This window comes from Triticum aestivum, chromosome 7D (assembly GCF_018294505.1).
Source record: "Triticum aestivum cultivar Chinese Spring chromosome 7D, IWGSC CS RefSeq v2.1, whole genome shotgun sequence".
Classification (NCBI taxonomy): domain Eukaryota; kingdom Viridiplantae; phylum Streptophyta; class Magnoliopsida; order Poales; family Poaceae; genus Triticum; species Triticum aestivum.
In genome coordinates, this window is record NC_057814.1 from 87,433,299 (window position 1) to 87,455,622 (window position 22,324).

Below are 22,324 nucleotides of genomic sequence, written 5' to 3' on the forward strand. Positions count from 1 at the left end.
CACTTCGTTCCTGTGTCTGTCCCTTCGGGGAAATGTCACGCGGTGACATCCGGAGTCCTGCCTAGCCTGCTACAGCTCGGGTTCCCGGAGTCCTGTTAGCCCAGTTCTACAGCCCGGATTCACACGCTGCTGACCGACATGCTCGATGTTGATTCATGTATGTCTGTCCCTGTAAGTTAGTTCCACTTTGGGTTCACGACTAGTCATGTCGGCCCGGGTTCTCTGTCATATGGATGCTAGCGACATTATCATATACGTGAGCCAAAAGGCGCGAACGGTCCTGGGCCATGGTAAGGCGACACCCGTGGGAATACCGTGCGTGAGGCCGCAAAGTGATATGAGGAGTTACAGGCTAGATCGGTGTGACTTAGAATCGGGGTCCTGACACTCTACACCAAATTTTCAAATCTGGTCCAGTAGGTATTTTTGCACTACAACCTATTTAAATATTTCTTTAAAAATTCTTCCAAGTGTTTGGAGATGTCAGTAGATGCATATAATTCAACTTCATGCAAAAACCCATGAGTGCTCTTTGAAAAATTTGAGCAAAACATCCTCTTTTGCTCTCTGGACGAGATTGGCCTTTTCTACTGCAACTCCATTTTGTATTGCTCTGTTGCCCATGATTCTTCTTCTTGCTTATAGTCCTCCCTACCAAACCCTTAAGTCTAGGAGAATGGACCCATTGGAGTATTTTTGGTTCATGAGATAATAACCTTTAGTTTCTGCCCAAAATTGGTTTTCTCAAATATTTGCACTAACAAGTTTCTGGTCTTGACCAACTAACCTTGCCACCCTCTTTGTCATCTAAAGAGAATATGATCTGGAGAGTTTGGTCACCCCAAGAGTTGCCTAGATGCCCATGGCATTCTGTCGAGCACCTTGTGTTCATGGACAGCTTTGGCATAGTTTTATGTTTGCACTGTGATCTTGCTCCTCTGGGCAAACCAGCATGTCCCCTAGTCTCCTAGCCACCCCTAACCCAGGCCTGCTAATCCCCAGCCTCATCCTAATCATCTAGCATGCCCTGGCATTGCGTCAAACATGTAGCGTGCATGCTCTGGGCGTGGCCAGAGCGCGCGTTTTGCACGTGCGTGCGCACGGGTCGCCGCGTCCCGCCCCTGGCCCTTGCTCGCCTGCAGAGCCACGGCCGTCCTCGTCCACACACCAGAGCGCTCCAAGCCCTCCCCTGGCGCCCTACAGCGCCACCGTCAGGGCCCCTTGGCGGCACGCTACCGTCGGCAGCGGGCCTCTGCCATGGACGGTGCCGCCCAAGCCACCCGTGCACGCCAGCTGCCCCCTCGAACAGCTCGAGCTCATCCGCAAGCTCGTCCGCAAGCTCGTCCGCAAGCGCTCGTCGCCGCCACGTCGCCCTGCAGCTACAGAACGGCGGTCGCCGGCGTTCTTATCCACGGCCGCGGGAACCGACCTCGTCCACCTATAAATAGGAGTCCCCGAGCTCGTCCAGATCCTCAGACGACCTCAGGCCATCCCCCTAGTGCTCCCCTAGCCGCGGATTGACCGGAAGAGGCCGTCTTCCCCATCTCCGGCAGGTTTGGCCGCCGCCGCCCTCCTGTCCATTTCGTCGCAAGCAGGGCCTCCCTAGTCCTTCCAGCGCCACCGTCCGACTCCCCTTGACCGTGCGGAGCTGCCCAGCACCTCAAACTCGCTCGGGAACCACCGTAGCCCAAAGCCCCAAACCTTCCGAAGCTGTCGTCCGCCGCGGAGCTCGCCCCCGGCGACTCCCCCCATCCCCGCCACCTCCTCGACCACCGGGAGGATCGCCCTGGACCAACGGATCCATCCCCGCCCTCAGAATCCCGCGGGGAGCCGCCGTTCGTCGACGGCGATCGCCAGAGTCCCACCTCCGCTCGGGCAGAGGAAGAGGAAGGAAAGGCAACTGGTCAAACCTGACCAGTGGGCCCAAGGGACCCACTGTCAGTGACACAGCGACGGCCCACGCTGTTTTAAGTGAAAGCGTAAACCCAGAAGTACGTCTCCTCCGTCTCAAAAGCGTATTTCTATTTGAACCGTTTTCTTTTTCTGTTTTATTTAAAAACAGAACTTTGACTAAACTTTGACTGGCTATAACTTTTTAAATATAAGTCCAAATGACTTGATTCTTTTTTTGTTGTTTCTCAAATTCTGTCTAGTTTATTTTAGTATTTATTTGAAAATTTTCCAAACAACTTTTTTGTTCTGTTTTGAAACTATGTGTTAATTTGAATATTTTCAAAAATAGGATTTTTGGAGGGGGAGAAAACTTTCAAAAGTTCTGCGATGCACCCTGCATCTCCACAACTTGAAGGCAAGCATTCTGAACCCTGGCATAATATTTTGTGTGTTGTTTGATACAGTTACAACACCACCTTGACATGGAGCATTCGTTATTTTATGTGACGATACAATCATACGCATGAGTGCATAATGGAGATTCTTTGCTGTTAGTAATGGATATGCTGGTGATAGCAATCATCCTCGTATGCTTTTCATGCATACTGGAAGGAAGCCGGGAAAGTCTCTGTCTTGGGTAGACACGAGCTTGTCCCTAGTTCCTCGTCGAGACGAGTGTATCTAGTATGGCATGATGAGGTATGATGAGTGGTGATTCTGTCTGTTAGTTGAAATATATTTGTTATGCTAATCATATAGGGAATACTTGAACCTCCTGAGTCGGCCGTAGATCGAGTCTTGTTCCAGTAACCCCCCATACTTGTTTTGTACTACCACTTGCCCCTACCGTAGGTAGGGTACGGTTCAGTAATTGTCAACCCATTCCTAGCACACACCGTACTGAGAGGCCATGGTGGAAGATACCGGATGCATCCGGTAGGCATGCCACCTGGTCCGGGGGCATGGGTGTTTCCGGTTGGGACCGATAGGGGGGCACCCCTTAGAGCGCGCGATATAAATTTGATCCCATGCTACGCGAGGTTGTAGCCTCCCCACTTAGAGTTTTGCTTAACAGGTGTCGTGGGTGATTCCAGACACCGGTAAGTTAGGCTGGTGTGTGCGGTCAGGTGTGTTTTCAATTAAAAGACCGTAGACGGAATTAGTCCCGATGGACTAAATAAATCCGTTACTCGTGGGTAAAGAGTACACCCTCTGCAGAGGTTAAATCTATTCGGATAGCCATGTCCATGGGTAAGGACTACTGTCTGAGATGGGTCTAATGTCGGTCTTAGTGTTGGTCTTAGTGTCAGTCTTCGGAGGAAAGACTGCTAAACCAGAACATTGATTATGACCTGTGACATATTAGAATTATGATTACTATCATTGTGGACTAACCATTTGCATTATTTGAATTATTGAGTATCCCTGGGACGGTTCTACCTCCTGGATACTCACTGCGATTAAATTTCTTATAAGCCCTTTATGAGGTGTCGCTCAGACGCCCGACTGTGGCATGCTTGTTATTTAAATTCTTGATAAGCCCTTTATGTGGTGTCACTCAGACGCCCGACTGTGGCATGCTTGTTATTTCTATTATTTATAAGCCCTTTATGTGGTGTCGCATAGACGCCCGACTGTGGCATGCTTGTTATTTCTTTTATTTATAAGCCCTTTTTGTGGTGTCGCTCAGATGCCCGACTGAGGCATGATTTATCTTTTTGTCCTTTCGAGGCGTCGCTTCGGACAATCGATCGGTGCATTCTATTTCTACTCCCGTATTGCATATTCATATTTTATATGAACAACCTGCATGCGTGCATCCTAGAGTTTGTTTATTTCGTGACTGACGTTATGATCATAGAATATTTCGGAGCATGATTATCCCTTGTTATATTATACCCGTGTTCATAATGTTTGCGAGTACATTCGAAAGTACTCACTGGCTTGTCCCTGGCTATTGTCTTGGCCAGATTTCTCGCATGGAGAGAAGCGTTGCGATGACAGCCCCGGAACCTACGCAAAGATGATAGCAGCCTCGCGACGATAGGAGTTATCCTGGTCAGCTGTTCCTGTGGGAAGTGGAGTCCCATAGACGCAGATGAACCACAACCCTCTTCCGCCATCAACCACTAGAAACCAATTGTTGTACTCAGAGGCCACAATGGTCTTGTACTACATATTTTTGTACTTTGCTTGGAATTTCTGTATCAAGTTGGTGCCTCATCAGCTAACAGTAATCCTGGGGTTGGTGAGCACAAGGGCCATTTTTTTGGAAACTAATATCCCGAAAAACCGGTCCTGACAGCTGGTTGGCTTCGATCTTCAGTTCCTCTTCAAGCAGCGGGCCCCGACTGGCCGGGGCCCCTCGTGAGGCCGGGCTGGCGCCTGGGGCGGCACGAGCCCCAGCCCCCTGCTGAGAGGGGGCGCGCCGCTTCACGCCCCGCCTGCAGCCCCCGAGGCGGAGAACGAGGCGGGCCGCGTGCTTGAGCTCGAGCGCGAGCGAAGCATCGTTCGCCACGAGCTCTTTCAGGAGGCGATGACCCGACTCGGCGATGAACTTGCGGACGTCGACGCACACCTCAAGGCAGAGGGTCTTCGGTTGGTGGAGGAACTACGTAAGCTGAAGGTGGCCATCAACCTTGGCCGCTACCAGTGTGACCTTGATAACGCGAAGGCCGAGGTGTCCATCAAGGTTTATTGTGAAGCTTGCTCCCGAGCTTTGGAGGAGGCTCGCGAGGCTGACCGCCGTCGTGAGGCCGCAGAGAAGCGCGCGTGGGAGTTCCAGGCCTGGAGCGTGTCCCTGGAGCGGCAGGGAGAGGCGCGCAAAGCCGCCCTTGCATGGCTAAGGGGGACGCCTGCCGGGGAAGAAGAGATCCGGAGGCCCGAGGAGGCGCTGGCTCTGGAGGCCAGCATAGCCTCGAGCTTGAGCAGCTGGAGATGAGGGAGCGTCAAGTTGCCCAAGCGGAAGACGACGTTGGCGCATGCGAAGCCAGGGCTCAGGAAGAGGTTGATCGCCGGGTGGCCGAGGCTCGCGCAGATCTTGAGGGTAGGTGTGACTTGAGGTTGAAGCTTGCGGGGACGGAGGATGCGGGTAGGGCCGCCGCCCTCAGGCCCAGGCTGGCTAAAGTGGAGAGGCGCAAGGAGGCTACGGCGGCCGCCCTGGTCACAGCACAGGCGGAATTGGCCTCCGCCCGCGCCGAGCTGCTTTCTCTTCAGAAGTGGGTTGAGGACGCCGAGTCCATTGCACGGCAGAGTCGGGAGGAAGTGCTTAAGCGGCGGACGCTGGAGCGTGAGCACGCCCCCATGCTCCAGGACCTCGGGGTCGGGGCCAACGCGGCGTTGGGCCATGTGTGCGACGAGAACGCTCTGCACCCACACTCGAATGACTACGCCAGTCACCTGCGCTTCTTTGCTGAGATGGTGACGCGCCTGGAAGCTCGGTCTGATAGAGCTCGCCAGCTTGTGGAAGAGAGAAGCCGGGGCCTGCTCGGGCGTGCGTTCTCACGCGTCTTCAGTCATCTTCGGAACACCTTCCCTGACTTCGACTTCGACGCCGCCATTGCCCCCGTACCGCAGGCCATCCGTGGTGACCTGGCGCGGTGGGTGGAGGACAACGTGGATGCGCTAGTCAGAGCCTTCACTACTAAAGACGACACGGTGGTGGTCGCCGCGGACGAAGGCGAAGTGGCTGACGATGGTGATGTTGGCGTTGGTGAAGGTGGAGGCGGCGCCAACGACGGTGACAGTGACGCCAGCGGTGCGTCTGAAGATGACGCGGAGGACGCGGCGAGCGACATATCTGGCTGATCCCTTGTTCCTTTACTGTTTTGCCCTGTATGCAAAAACTTGGGCGTGGCCCCTAAAGATTGTGAGAGCATTTTGAGAGGGGGAGCCCCTCATGTAAACAAATCGCAATTTATACTCTTCTATGTCGAGCCGAGTGTGCGCCTTCGTGGATCCATGAGTCTGGCGGCAAGTTTTGCTGCTGCGGCTTACCTTAGCTGGGGCGGGCCCTGAATCGGATTGTAAGGTCGAGAGTTGCCGCGGAGCTCCTGAAGGGTCTGCTGACCCACTCGAGCGGGCCTCGCGAGGATCTAGTGCCAACCGGCGTGCGTGGTGCGTATACCGCGCCCAGCCCCACTCGCGAGGGGCCCGCGAGGGGCCCACGAGGGGGAGGCAGCGAGCGCGAGCTTCAGAACAAGGCAAGAACCAGGCGGCAAGAAATCGCTTGAACGAGAAAAAGGCACCCCCCGCGCGCATCGATAAAGACTCAACTTCAATTTAAATCCAAATCCATAAGGCAAGGTTACAGAAAAGAGATCCAAAGCAAATGGCCGCGTCCGGCGCCTAGTCTAGTCTTCTGGTCTTCTCACCAGCGCGGAGCTAAGTGCTGCCACTAGGCGTGGGAGGGAGCCCCCGAGGCCCGAGGGCGGCTCTCCGGAGACTCCGGGGCGTGTACAGCCCCACTCATTATTACGTGAGAGTGTCACGGGCGGCGATCTTCACAGGCACTGGGCCTTCTTCACAGGTACCGGCCTTGCTTCATATCGCCAGGCGAGGGCCCCGCCTTGCGCCACCCTCGACCACCTTTGAGCCGACCGGCAACCAGGACGACACAAAGGGGGGAAAGGGGATGCCAGTGACGCCCTCGGCGACCACGGGTCCTCTACCGGGGTAAGGCTCGCCGGCGCCTCCCCGGCTCCGGGAGACACCTGGCTTCGCGCGACGTGGGGTGGGGCCTTGCTCCTGGCTCCCTCCATGCAGCCCCCATCGTGCTTCCCCTGGCGGAAGGGGGGCTGCTGCGCCGGGTTCGTCGGCCGACGCTGTGACCTGATTCACTTGCATCCCATGGTTAGTGATAATCCCCAAGTGCAGGGAATCATCGTAGCAATTCCCAAAGGTGGAAGTGATAAGTATGGAGTGTCGAACCCACAAGGAGCAAAAGGTAAGATCAATATTCTCTCAAGTTCTATCTGCCACTGATACGACTCTACGTACACCGAACGTTTGCTTCCAACTAGAAATGAGAAATAAAACTACGTTGTGGGTATGAAGAGGATAACTTTGCATGATATCGCAGAGCTAAAACATAAAAGTAAGTGCTGCTACCATTAAGTTAGAATATATTACTAAATATTATAAATAGCGAGTGTGGAATAATGATGGGTCGGTGTGCGGAATTATCCTAGGCAATTGTTAACAAGACCGGTAGTCATCATTGTAATTTCATATGAGGGAGAGGCATAAGCTAACATACATTCTCTTCTTGGATCATATGCACTTATGATTGGAACTCTAGCAAGCATCCGCAACTACTAAAGATCATTAAGGTAAAACCCAACCATAGCATTAAAGCATCAAGTCCCCTTTATCCCATACGCCACAACCCCCACTACTAGGAAAAGGGCTATAGATAATATTGACATTAATGGCGCACCACACATGTGGTGCGCCACTACTATATACTAATGGCGCACCATGTGTTGGTGCGCCATTAGTGTCCAAATACTAATGGCGCACCACATCCACGGTGCGCCACTAGTAACAAAAAAAGTTTTTTTTCAAAACTAGTAATGGCGCACCAGGGGATAGTGCGCCATTACTAGTTAAACTAGTAATGGTGCACCACATCCACGGTGCGCCACTAGTAAATTTTTTTCAAAATTTTTTTATTTTTTTTCAAAACTAGTAATGGCGCACCGTGTGTGCGGTGCACCATTACTAGTTGAACTAGTAATGGCGCACCACTCTGTGACGCCCCCGATTTGACTGTACACTAATCATGCATGCAAACGTGTACGATCAAAATCATGGACTCACGGGAAGATATCACAACACAACTCTAAAACATAAATAAGTCATACAAGCATCATAAGACAAGCCAGGGGCCTCGAGGGCTCGAATACAAGTGCTCGATCATAGACGAGTCAGCGGAAGCAACAATATCTGAGTACAGACATAAGTTAAACAAGTTGCCATAAGATGGCTAGCACAAAAGTAGCAACGATCGAAAAGGCACAGGCCTCCTGCCTGGGACCTCCTAACTACTCCCAATCGTCGTCAGCGGGCTGCACGTAGTAGTAGGCTCCTCCGGTGTAGTAGGAGTCGTCGCCGACGGTGGCGTCTGGCTCCTGGGCTCCAGCATCTGGTTGCGACAACCAGGTAGAAAGGAAAGGGGAAAAAGGGAGAAAAGCAACCGTGAGTACTCATCCAAAGTACTCGCAAGCAAGGAGCTACACTACATATGCATGGGTATATGTGTAAAGGGCCATATCGGTGGACTGAACTGCAGAATGCCAGAATAAGAGGGGGATAGCTAATCCCGTCGAAGACTACGCTTCTGGCCACCTCCATCTTGCAGCATGTAGAAGAGAGTAGATGGTAAGTTCACCAAGTAGCATCGCATAGCATAATCCTACCCGGCGATCCCCTCCTCGTCGCCCTGTTAGAGAGCGATCACTGGGTTGTATAAGGCACTTCGAAGGGTGTGTTTTATTAAGTATCTAGGTCTAGTTGTCATAAGGTCGAGGTACAACTCCGGGTCGTCCTTTTACCGAGGGACATGGCTATTCGAATAGATAAACTTTCCTGCAGGGGTGCACCACATAACCCAACACGCTCGATCCCATTTGGCCGGACACACTTTTCTGAGTCATGCCCGGCTGCGGAAGATCAACACGTCGCAGCCCCACCTAGGCACAACAGAGAGGTCAGCACGCCGGTCTAAATCCTATGGCGCAGGGGTCTGGGCCCATCGCCCATTGCACACCTGCACATTGCGAACGCGGCCGGAAGCAGACCTAGCCTAGCAGGCGTTCCAGTCCAATCCAGCGCGCGCCACTCAGTCGCTGACGTCACGAAGGCTTCGGCTGATACCACGATGTCGAGTGCCCATAACTGTTCCCGCGTAGTTGGTTAGTGTGTATAGACCAAATGGCCAGACTCAGATCAAATACCAAGATCTCGTTAAGCGTGTTAAGTATCCGCGAACGCCGACCAGGGCCAGGCCCACCTCTCTCCTAGGTGGTCTCAACCTGCCCTGTCGCTCCGCCATAAAGTAACAGTCGGGGGCCGTCAGGAACCCAGGCCCACCTCTACCGGGATGGAGCCAGCTGTCCTTTCAGCCCCCTCATCAAAACCACTTGCGGGTACTCAACGAGCCGACCCGACTTTAGTCACCACATGTGTCATGTATATAAAGTATATAGTATATACACGTGATCACTGCCCAAGTGATCACGGCCCGATAGTATAGCACAGCAGACGCACAAGAATGTAGGGCCACTGATGGAAAACTAGCATCCTATACTAAGCAAGTAGGATTGCAGGTAAAGGTAACAACAGTAGTAGCAAGGACAAGCTATGCATCAGGATAGGTTTAACGGAAAGCAGTAACATGCTACACTACTCTAATGCAAGCAGTATAGAGAAGAATAGGCGATATCTGGTGATCAAGGGGGGCTTGCCTGGAAGCTCCGCTGAAAGGGAAGAAGGGTCGTCGGTGACATAGTCGATCACAGGGACATCAACAGCGATCTCGGGGTCTACCGGAGAGAAGAGGGGGAGAATAAGTAAATACATAGCAAGCAAGAGCATAACAGGACAACAGGCAGAGCTAGACGTGTTCTAACGCGGTGTTGCACGATACCGACGAAGGGGGGTAACATCCGGGAATGCTTTCCGAAAGTTTGGCATTTTCGGACAGACGAACCGGAGGGGGGACGGTTGCAGGTTCGCTATGCTAGGGACGTGTGTGGATGAACGGACCGCGTATTCAGATTCGTCTCGTCGTTCTGAGCAACTTTCCTGTACAAAGTATTTTCGTCTGACCTACGGTTTATTTTATATTAATTTCCAAAGATTTAGCCATGTGCTGAAATTATTAAATAACTAATTCGAAAAATAAACATAAAAGAGCTGGGTGCACCCGGTGCAGTGCACCCAGCAGTGCACCAGGGGCTGACAGGTGGGTCAGGTGGCCCAGTTGACCCAGTCAACAAAGACTGGTCAACAGAGTGAATAGTGCATGCGGGTCCCGCATGTCAATGTCAATTTTAGTTTTAACATCTTTTAGTTAGCAGGAGGGGCCGTATGTAATAGACACATTAGGTTACCTAGTTAAGCCTAAATTAAATTAAGTTAATTAAGCAAGTAATTATTATTTATACATTTTCTGTTCTCTTTTTTTGGCGTGGGGCCCGTTCGACAGTGTCACAGAGGCCTTAGCGGGGCGGGCGCTGGTTGCGGGCGCCCGAAGGGACGAACCCAGGCGCGCGGGCGAAGGCCGCCGAGGCACGGCGAGGCGCCGGCCAGGGCAAGCGCGGGAGGCGCGGCATGGAGGAGGCCCGCGGGCGGCAGTAGGTGGCGAGGAGCAGCAGGGCAAGGCCGCAGGCGCGGCCGGCAGCGGGCAGCATCGCCGGTAGGGGCGGGCGCACGCACGGGGCACAACCCAGGCGTAGCCGGTGCACGGACAAGCGGGGCCACGGGCGCATGGGGGCGCGTCAATGGTCGCGACAACCGCGACGAGGGCGCACGACGACTGCGGCGTCGGTGAGAAGAACGGGCGGCGTGGACAACAGCCTAAGCCGGTGAATCGAGGAGAGGGAAGAGGAGGACGGACGGCGGCTCACCCCCATTGCAGGGGAACACCGGCGAGGCTCGGTGGAGCCGCGGTTGAGGAGGAGGTCGAGGATGGCGCGGGTGATGAGGACGAGGCGGCGGGACAACATCGGGGCGAGGTGGCCTCGGTGATCCGGCGACGTCACGCCGTCGGGGAGGCGGGGTCCCGATCTAGAACGAGGGGGCGAAGGAGAGGGGCGATGACGTCCGGTGAGGACTGGCGGCAGCGCGGGTGCAAGGCGTCGGGGGCGGCGGTTGCCACCGACGGGATCCGCGCGGGGGAGGGAGAGAGAGGTGGGTGAGATCGAGGGGAGTGGGGGAGCGAGTGGTGGAAGTGGGGGTGTGGTGGTGGATCCGGCTAGGGTTCGAGGAGGCATGGGGGGTTAAGCGGGGAGAGGTGGGCCGGCCGGGATGGGCTGGCCGACTGGGCCGGCCAGTTGGCTAACTGGGCCGGTTGGCCCAGGGGTTCGTTTTCCTGTTTTTTTACATTTTTATATTCTGTTTATTTAATCTTTCAAATTGTTTTAGTTCTGTAAATCATATAGTTAGCACCTAAATTAGTATTACTAATTAGGCCACTGCCATAATTATTTTGGCACACTAGTAATTTAGTTATATTATTATAACTTTATAAAAGGAACTAAATTAATTGTTTTGCCCTAAGCTTTGGTTATTTTAGTGAATTTAAATATTATAAGAAATGTTGGTTTCTCCACCATTATTACTCATGAATTATTCGGCAACACCCCAACATTACAGTTTTAATATTTGAAAATATTTTATTGTTTGCTTGATTTTGAATTTGAACTCGAACCGGTTTCGAACTAATGCGAGATTAGCAACAGTAATCGAGGTGACGTGGCATCATTAACGTGGGATTACTGTAGCCTAATTATTCGGGCGTCACAATTCTCCTCCACTACAAGAAATCTCGTCCCAAGATTTAAGAGGTAGTGAAAGGGGGGAAGGTTTAGTTACGAAATTCTAACGGATCTTCTCGGCCTTGGTTACTCTTCTCGAAGAGGTCGATCCATTAAGTTGATGCCTTCATTTCTCTTCTCCAGGTCATTATGATGAAGTTGCCGTCCTTCCTTCAGGATCTTCACCGTACTTACAAAAGGTTAAGAGCGGAAAACTCTATAAGGACGGATTCTAACAGGATTGAGCATCAGACGGTTAACTCGGGGGAAGAAGCATAAGTGTCTCTCGAATTGAAACTTAAGAAGATATCTAGAGCAAGGTAAGAAGGTACCATGAGAAGTTTCAAATGGATAGGTAATGGTTCGATGTCTGAAACCAAGTGCGAAAGGGGTCCAGAGCAACGAGATTAAGTATTGCGTCTGTTACGAAAATAGATCACTAGGAAGGTGGCCCATGAATTACATAGGAGGCCACGCGCGAGGAACAACCTTGGGAACAGGGGGTGTATAGGAGAGTCAGGTTTCGATCCTGTGGAACTGTGGGTTATGGGCCCACAATGTGGGTTAAAATTAGAAAGGGGGCTGACATGTTGCACGGTCATGATAGCAAGGCATGTCGGAGGGTAGCCTGCTAGCTATGTTGGCAACAACGTTGGTACCAAGGGCGAGGGACGAAGAGAACCATTTTCATGCTCGTTGAACGAGGCGGACCAATAGGCAAGGTTCTCGTCCATCGGTGGCTACCGGAATGTCATCAACAATAGTAATAGGGTCTTATTGACAGAGTAGTACACCGAGGTGTTTACATAAGCAGTGAATTATTACTGCTTAGATCATATAGATCACAAGAAAGATTAAATAAAATAATGGAAAGGAAAAGGGTGATCATCAGATTAAACAGAACAATGGAAAGGAAAATGTGTTTAAACACATATTTCAGGGGTATATCCTTCCCAAGGACAATGGTTAGAAGAGAACCATTTAGGTTAGGGAAGAGGAAGTTCATGACATTACCCAAACAACGGTGTTTGAATAATTGATAACGAAAATTTAGCATTGTGCTTCAAATGTTTTTATTGAAGATCGGAGTACCACAGACATGCTTCGAGATAGCATTGACATGGTCATTAGGTAAGAACAGGCTATGGATACACAAAGGATCCATCAGGAACAACTTATAGAGTAAGTCATACAATTTCCTCATGGAAGAATAGCTAACCTTGCTAAAAAGGAAAACTTATAACAATAGGTCCTCCGGCCAGGTGTGTTAGGCATGACGTCACCTTACCGGGTCATAAATAGACCAATGTTATAACTCTTGGAAATATGTTCCAACCATCATATCTGACCGAGATTCAGATCTGATTGGTGTCCGGATAACTCAGACTTAGGATGCCTGAGAAGAAAAGGTGTGGCACAATTTGACGAGATGACATTGTAAGATTCTCGGGAAATGAACTATGGAAGCGAGTTCCGAAACAAGAGTCCATCAGTATACCAACGAGAGGATGAGGAGGTGGCTGATTGACTCAGCGACAATCCATTGAGATTTCCAAAAGATGGATTTCCACAACTATGTGACCAAGGAGATAACATTAGCTAGATCGAATGACTTAATGATATATGCTCGAGGAAAACATACATAGTTAAACATTGGTTGATGTGCACCCGAAATATGGGCCAGGTAGCACAATCAATGTTCGAATGATGATTCATTAAGCCATAGACGTAGAATGAAACTATAGACCAATAACTTCAAAGCAATAGGGTTGCTAGAAGTTTAGAATTTACACATCACAGACCATTTGTCGGTATTTCGTTTAGAAACAACACGGGGACCAAGAAAGAATGGTGATGGCGAGAAGTAACACTGTACCAAGAATTCTTAAGAGGTGGAGTAATGCTCACGACATTCTTGACATCAAAGATGGTAATACTCCACGGTAGAACATAACATAAGTTGGATAGCAGGGAAATCAGGATACAACACAAAATATGAACAAGTTTGTGTTGGGGGGAGGCAAGAATGTTGTCGATGATAACACAATTCATCGAGGGGCAAGGATGGTATTTCTCATCCTGAATTTCAACACACAACTTGGAAGAAGTCAAATTGTTGACAATGATCACGACAAATTTGTCGAGAGGTTTTCAAGAAGATGTAATTGATCGATGATGACATCAAGTCAGAGGAATGATGAAAGCGAAAGGTTATTGGAACCACGGTTAGGACACAAACTCGAAATCAAGTTTGCTGTTCAAGGAGAAGTGATATGACGAGGAAGATTGACGCAAGATTAGCTCACTGTCGAAATTTGTGCGCTGGGAAGGTCCAGGTAGCACAGTTAAAATTCAGCACGATAATGATGTAGCCAATCAGGCTAGGAATGACGTGATCGGGTACAAACTCATAAGTCAAGAAGATTACTAAGAGTTGTTCAATCGCAGTGCGGACTCGATTCAGTTATCGGTGATTTTGAGTGTTTAAAAACTCGATGCCCGTGAAAAATTGGAATCAATGAGAATGTAGCACTTGATGGAGAACTCATAATAAGTTATGAAGTTTGGTGATAATCTCGAGATACCGGGGGGGTAATACTCGACGACAAACCAAAGTAGAGGTTGGACTGGGGTATTGCTCTGCAGAAGACAAGTGCTTAACTTGTACGAGAAATGGTATTTAAAGGAGAACATGGTCGGAACCACGATTGCAAAAGGCCAGATCCCAGATATAAGATGAACTTATACCAACGGAATAATTAATTTAAGAGAAGCTTTAATGATAAGATTTACATCATGTCCATGGGCATGAACACAAAGTTCAAGGTCGACTCCCACTTCTTTAATGCATAACCTTTCATTCACTTCTCGCCTTGATAAAGGCATTAGTGTTGAAAGTTTTACCTGGTGAAATACCAGATGAGTATGACTCGTGAAAACTTCCGAGTTCACACATATTAAGGAAGGCATAGGTTCAACCCGTCATGGTATCGTGGAAACATATACCACAAGCTTCAATAGTAAATACCACCAGCTTGAAAACAGAGCATGGTTGAGAAAACAGAGGATACAATTTACCAAAGGCATGGTGTATCAGGGGAAGAACTCAAGGTTTTGAGAATATGCAGGAACGGTCGGATAATAATCCACCAAAGGATCTGGTGGACCGCAAAGAAACTAATTTGAGTATATATGTTCAGCCAGAAGAAGAAATAATGCCAAGGCATCGGATTATAGAAAAATCTGGATAATTCGAGACCTTAAATGCAAGGAATTATGATTTCCAAATTGGGGGATCAAAAGCAGATGCTCTGATCAAAAGACAAGTTGAATAGAATTAGAGGCACAAACGGTGGCAATTTGATTGGTCGACAACCAGCTCATGTTCAAAATGACGTCCGAGCCGGAAGGATGAATTCTAGGATCTGATTGAGGATTGCGAGCATTCGCAACAAATTGAATCAACGGAGTCAAAATGATAATGACAAGAGATGCTTATAAGATTACGAGACTTAAGATTAATCATAATGCAAGTAAGCAAGAATTTCAAGAGCAAAAAGGCTCCTGAGGATTTTCGGAAGATCGAATGGTATTTTGAATACTTTTGTGAAATACTTGAATCAACTAAGGATGAGCGGATACTCGGTAAGTGCGAGAATTATCCGTAGGGGTATTCAGGTGACAAAGAACAGCAAGGCAGTAACCTCAAGTATTCTCGGAACAACAGAGATAATTTCGGGGTATCTTGTAATAACAAGATCAACTGGGAAACATTGTATGAATGGCGAGTATACGCGGTTATCCATAGGAGTTTATCGATGAAAGGGAATTGCAAAAGCGATGAACACAAGTTCTCGGGTTATCAGCGGAGAGTATCTTTAGGGTCTTCACGTGCAGCAGACGATCATCAGTAATAAGGGGCTCTCCGGGTGAAAGTGATAACGAGATCCTAATGTTAGATTTAGCAAAATTCACTAAACCCGAATAGAAGAGAGATCAGAGTCCCAGACTATAGACAAGGAGTAAAAGATCCTAATACCACCCAATGGCGACGTGGGCCCGTAAGACACACAACCATGTTAGTAAAAGTTTTTGCAATGTCTAGACTCGACTTCGGCCAAGGAGTTGGAAAGGGGGATTCCTACAGGCAGTCGGCTCTGATACCAACTTGTAACGCCCCCGATTTGACCGTACACTAATCATGCATGCAAACGTGTACGATCAAGATCAGGGACTCACGGGAAGATATCACAACACAACTCTAAAACATAAATAAGTCATACAAGCATCATAATACAAGACAGGGGCCTCGAGGGCTCGAATACAAGTGCTCCATCATAGACGAGTCAGCGGAAGCAACAATATCTGAGTACAGACATAAGTTAAACAAGTTGCCATAAGATGGCTAGCACAAAAGTAGCAACGATCGAAAAGCACAGGCCTCCTGCCTGGGACCTCCTAACTACTCCCGGTCGTCGTCAGCGGGCTGCACGTAGTAGTAGGCTCCTCCGGTGTAGTAGGAGTCGTCGCCGACGGTGGCGTCTGGCTCCTGGGCTCCAGCATCTGGTTGTGACAACCAGGTAGAAAGGAAAGGGGGGAAGAGGGAGAAAAGCAACCGTGAGTACTCATCCAAAGTACTCGCAAGCAAGGAGCTACACTACATATGCATGGGTATATGTGTAAAGGGCCATATCGGTGGACTGAACTGCAGAATGCCAGAATAAGAGGGGATAGCTAATCCTGTCGAAGACTACGCTTCTGGCCACCTCCATCTTGTAGCATGTAGAAGAGAGTAGATGGTAAGTTCACCAAGTAGCATCGCATAGCATAATCCTACCCGGCGATCCCCTCCTCGTCGCCCTGTTAGAGAGCGATCACCGGGTTGTATCTGGCACTTGGAAGGGTGTGTTTTATTAAGTATCCAGTTCTAGTTGTCATAAGGTCGAGGTACAACTCCGGGTCGTCCTTTTACCGAGGGACACGGCTATTCGAATAGATAAACTTCCTTGCAGGGGTGCACCACATAACCCAACACGCCCGATCCCATTTGGCCGGACACACTTTTCTGAGTCATGCCCGGCCGCGGAAGATCAACACGTCGCAGCCCCACCTAGGCACAACAGAGAGGTCAGCACGCCGGTCTAAATCCTATGGCGCAGGGGTTTGGGCCCATCGCCCATTGCACACCTGCACGTTGCGAACGCGGCCAGAAGCAGACGTAGCCTAGCAGGCGTTCCAGTCCAATCCGGCGCGCGCCACTCAGTCGCTGACGTCACGAAGGCTTCGGCTGATACCACGACGTCGAGTGCCCATAACTGTTCACGCATAGTTGGTTAGTGCGTATAGACCAAATGGCCAGACTCAGATCAAATACCAAGATCTTGTTAAGCGTGTTTAGTATCCGCGAACGCCGACCAGGGCCAGGCCCACCTCTCTCCTAGGTGGTCTCAACCTGCCCTGTCGCTCCGCCATAAAGTAACAGTCGGGGGCCATCAGGAACCCAGGCCCACCTCTACCGGGATGGAGCCGGCTGTCCTTTCAGCCCCCTCATCAAAACCACTTGCGGGTACTCAACGAGCCGACCCGACTTTAGTCACCACATGTGTCATGTATATAAAGTATATAGTATATACACGTGATCACCGCCCAAGTGATCACGGCCCGATAGTATAGCACAGAAGACGCACAAGAATGTAGGGCCACTGATGGAAAACTAGCATCCTATACTAAGCAAGTAGGATTGCAGGTAAAGGTAACAACAGTAGTAGCAAGGATAGGCTATGCATCAGGATAGGATTAACGGAAAGCAGTAACATGCTACACTACTCTAATGCAAGCAGTATAGAGAAGAATAGGCGATATCTGGTGATCAAGGGGGGGCTTGCCTGGAAGCTCCGCTGAAAGGGAAGAAGGGTCGTCGGTGACGTAGTCGATCACAGGGACATCAACAGCGGTCTCGGGGTCTACCGGAGAGAAGAGGGGGAAGAATAATTAAATACATAGCAAGCAAGAGCATAACAGGACAACAGGCAGAGCTAGGCGTGTTCTAACGCGGTGCTACACGATACCGACGAAGGGGGATAACATCCGGGAATGCTTTACGAAAGTTTGGCATTTTCGGACAGACGAACCGGAGGGGGGACGGTTGCAGATTCGCTATGCTAGGGACGTGTGGTGGATGAACGGACCGTGTATTCAGATTCGTCTCGTCGTTCTGAGCAACTTTCATGTACAAAGTATTTTCGTCTGACCTACGGTTTATTTTATATTAATTTCCAAAGATTTAGCCATGTTCTGAAATTATTAAATAACTAATTCGAAAAATAAACATAAAAGAGCTGGTCAACAGAGTGAATAGTGCATGCGGGTCCCGCCTGTCAATGTCACATGTGTTATTTCAGTTTTAACATCTTTTAGTTATCAGCAGGGCCCGTATGTAATAGTCACATTAGGTTACCTAGTTAAGCCTAAATTAAATTAAGTTAATTAAGTAAGTAATTATTATTTATACATTTTCTGTTCTCTTTTTTTGGCGTGGGGCCCGTTCGACAGAGTCACAGAGGCCGTAGCGGGGCGGGCGCTGGTTGCGGGCGCCCGAAGGGACGAACCCAGGCGCGCGGGCGAAGGCCGCCGAGGCGCGGCGTGGAGGGGGCCCGCGGGCGGCAGTAGGTGGCGAGGAGCAGCAGGGCAAGGCCGCAAGCGCGGCCGGCAACGGGCAGCATCGCCGGTAGGCGCGGGCGCACGCACGGGGCGCAACCCAAGCATAGCCGGTGCACGGACAAGCGGGGCCACGGGCGCACGGGGGCGCGTCAACGGTCACGACGACCGTGACGAGGGCGCACGACGACTGCGGCGTCGGTGAGAAGAATGGGTGGCGTGGACAACAGCCTAAGCCGGTGAATCGAGGAGAGGGAAGAGGAGGACGGACGGCGGCTCACCCCAGTTGCAGGGGAACACCGGCGAGGCTCGGTGGAGCCGCGGTTGAGGAGGAGGTCGAGGACGGCGCGGGTGATGAGGATGAGGCGGCGGGACAACATTGGGGCGAGGTGGCCTCGGTGATCCGGCGACGTCACGCCGTCGGGGAGGCGGGGTCCCGATCTAGAACGAGGGGGCGATGACGTCCGGTGAGGACCGGCGGCGGCGCGGGTGCAAGGCGTCGGGGGCGGCGGTTGCCACCGACGGGATCCGCGCGGGGGAGGGATAGAGAGGTGGGTGAGATCGAGGGGAGTGGGGGGAGCGACTGGTGGAAGTGGGGGTGTGGTGGTGGATCGAGCTAGGGTTCGAGGAGGCGTGGGGGGTTAAGCGGGGAGAGGTGGGTCGGCCGGGATGGGCGGGCCGACTGGGCCGGCCAGTTGGCTAACTGGGCCGGTTGGCCCGGGGGTTCGTTCTCCTGTTTTTTTACATTTTTATATTCTGTTTATTTAATCTTTCAAATTGTTTTAGTTTTGTAAATTATATAGTTAGCACCTAAATTAGTATTACTAATTAGGCCACTGCCATAATTAGTTTGGCACACTAGTAATTTAGTTATATTATTATAACTTTATAAAAGGAATTAAATTAATTGTTTTGCCCTAAGCTTTGGTTATTTTAGTGAATTTAAATATTATAAGAAATGTTGGTTTCTCCACCATTATTACTCATGAATTATTCGGCAACACCCCAACATTACAGTTTTAATATTTGAAAATATTTTATTGTTTGCTTGATTTTGAATTTGAACTCGAACCGGTTTCGAACTAACGCGAGATTAGCAACAGTAATCGAGGTGACGTGGCATCATTAACGTGGGATTACTGTAGCCTAATTATCTGGGCGTCACACACTCCCACGGTGCGCCATTACTAACTTGGCCCAAAAAATCCACCGAATGCACCCTTTTATTTTTTTTCAAAACTAGTAATGGCGCACCGTGTGTGTAGTGCGCCATTACTAGTTGAACTAGTAATGGCGCACCACTCCCACGGTGCGTCATTACTAACTTGGCCCAAAAAATCCACCGAATGCACACCCCCCTGGACCGCCTTTTCTGTTTTAAAAAAATAAAAGAAAATGATGGAAATATCAAAAAAAATAAAAAAAAATAAATTTCCCATGTGATATGTGGTCTACTTGTTGGGAAAATTTACAAATATGAATTTCGACTTTATTTGCAAAATCTCTCCGGAATTTGTAAAATGGGCATAACTTTTGCATACGAACTCAGATTAAAAAGTTTTTTATATGAATAATCATCTACTCGAAAAGTTACATCCGAATTTAATTGGGGGAACCCCGTTAAACATTTTCAAAATCCTCAAAAACATAACAGAAAAAGGTTACTGGGCTTTTAAGATCTAGAGGGGGAAAAATGGAAAAAAATTCAAACTTACTAGTGGCGCACCATGTGCTAGGTGCGCCACTAGTAACGGAAAAAAAATTGGTTTCGAACTTTTTTTTGGAATTCTTTTTCAAAAAATGATACGTAATATGACCGGGAAGTTTGAATTATTTTTCAAAATTTCATCATACTCATGAACATGAACAAAGTCCTAGACATCAACAAGGTTTAATAGGATTGATATGATAGATATATCAACAAGTGCCTGTTAAGTGAGGTGGTGCTGGGGTTGGATAGAACTACGAAGTTAAGCGTGCTCGGGCTGGAGTAGTGTGAGGATGGGTGACCTTCACTAGGAAGTTTGACCACCTAGTGCAATTTGACTTGAGATTAAGCATATTGACCCGAGATTAAGCCATAGTGACCCGAGATTAAGAAAAAAATAAAAAATTGAAAAAAAAGTCGGAATTTTTTTTGAAAAAAATGTTAGTAATGGCGCACTTCTATGTGGTGCGCCATTACTAAGTCAGATAGTAATGGCGCACCATGGGATATACTAATGGCACACTCCCTGGTGCGCCTCCATTAGTATTAAATTCTAATGGCGTGATGCTAGTGGCGCACCTGTAGTGCGCCATTAATAGCCAAAACAGGTGCGCCACTAGCAGGCCTTTTCCTAGTAGTGCCCCTTACTTGGGCTTATGCTTCTGTCACTCAAGCAACCCACTATAAGCGAATCATGAACGTATTGCAACACCCTATAGCAGGAATCCCTCACGCTTGCGCGACACGGAGGGCACAATAGGACAGCACCAAAATAAAACATACAACTCGTACCAATCTAGATCATCAATCAACCCAAAGACAAAGGATATCTACTCAAAACATCATACGATGGCAACACATCATTGGATCATAATATGTGGCATAAGGCACCATGTTCAAGTAGGGATTACAGCGGGGTGCGGGAGAGTGGACCGCGTAAAATAGATGAGGATGGTGATGATGATGTTGATGTTGATGAAGACGATCAACGCGGCGATGATTCCCCTCCCGATGGCAGTCCGGCGCCACCGAGAGAGAGGAGGAGAGGTTCCCCCCCCCTTGTACTTCCTCCTCCATGGCCTCCCCCCTAGATGGATAGAGGTTCTCCCTCTGGTCCTTGGCCTTCATGGCGATGATGGCCCCTCTGGGATCCTCCTCCATGGCCTCCGGTGATGATGCCCCCTCCGGCAGGGTGCCAGAGAGGGCCTAGATTAATTTCTCGTGGCTACAGAGGCTTGCGGCGGCGGAACTTCTGATCTAGGTTATTTTCTGGGGGTTCCTGTATTTATAGGAATTTTTGGCGTTGGTTTCACGTCAGGGGGGTCTCCAAGTCGTCCACGAGGCAGGGGCCCACGCCCAGGGGGTGGGCGCGCCCCTCACCCTCGTGGATAGACCGGGACTCTTCTGGCCCAACGCTTTTGCTCCAGGGGCTTCTTTTGGTCCATCAAAAATCAACAAAAATTGGCACGTCAATTGGACTCCGTTTGGTATTCCTTTTTTGTAAAACTCAAAAACAAGGGAAAACAGAAACTGGCACTGGGCTCTAGGTTAATAGGTTAGTCCAAAAAATCATATAAAATAGCATATAAATGCATATAAACATCTAAGATGGATAATATAATAGCATGAATACTTCATAAATTATAGATACATTGGAGACGTATCAGCATCCCCAAGCTTAATTCCTGCTTGTCCTCGAGTAGGTAAATGATAAAAGAAATAATTTATGAAGTGTGAATGCTAGCAGGTGCACAAGTTTTGATCAATGATAATTTCAATCACCTTTTCTAGCATCATTATATGTCATAACAGTAGCTCATCTCATAAAACTTTTCATGATCAAGTAACAAACTATTCACATGTTAAAGTATAGATTATAAACTTTCTTGAAAACTAACAAACAGTGCTCTTAGACATCAAACAATTGCAATTCATCTTATTTTCAGGAAGGGTCTATGTTAGAGCTTTGATTTAGCAAACTCCACATACTCAACTATCATTTAGTCTTTCGCAATTGCTAACACTCACGTGATATTTATGGGTTCAAAGTTTTAATCGGACACAGAGAGAGATATGGGCTTATAGATTCGCCTCCCAACCTTTTACCTCAAGGGTAATGTAAACAATAATAGTTCATGATAACTTACATCCAATTGGATATATATATCAGGATCTTTCCAACACAATGTGCTTGCCAAAGGATAAAATGTAAAAAGAAAAGGTGAAGATCACCATGACTCTTGCATAAGGTAGAAGATAAAAGTAAAAGATAGGCCCTTCGCAGAGGGAAGCAGAGGTTGTCATGTTCTTTTAAGGTTGGATGCACAAAATCTTAATGCAAAAGAATGTCACTTTATATTGCCTCTTGTGATAGAGACCTATATTATGCAGTCCGTCGCTTTAATTTCTTCCCTATCACAAGTTCGTATAAAGCTTATTTTCTTCGCACTAATAGATCATACATATTTAGAGAGCAATTTTTGTTGCATGCACCGATGACAACATAGTTGAAGGATCTTACTCAATC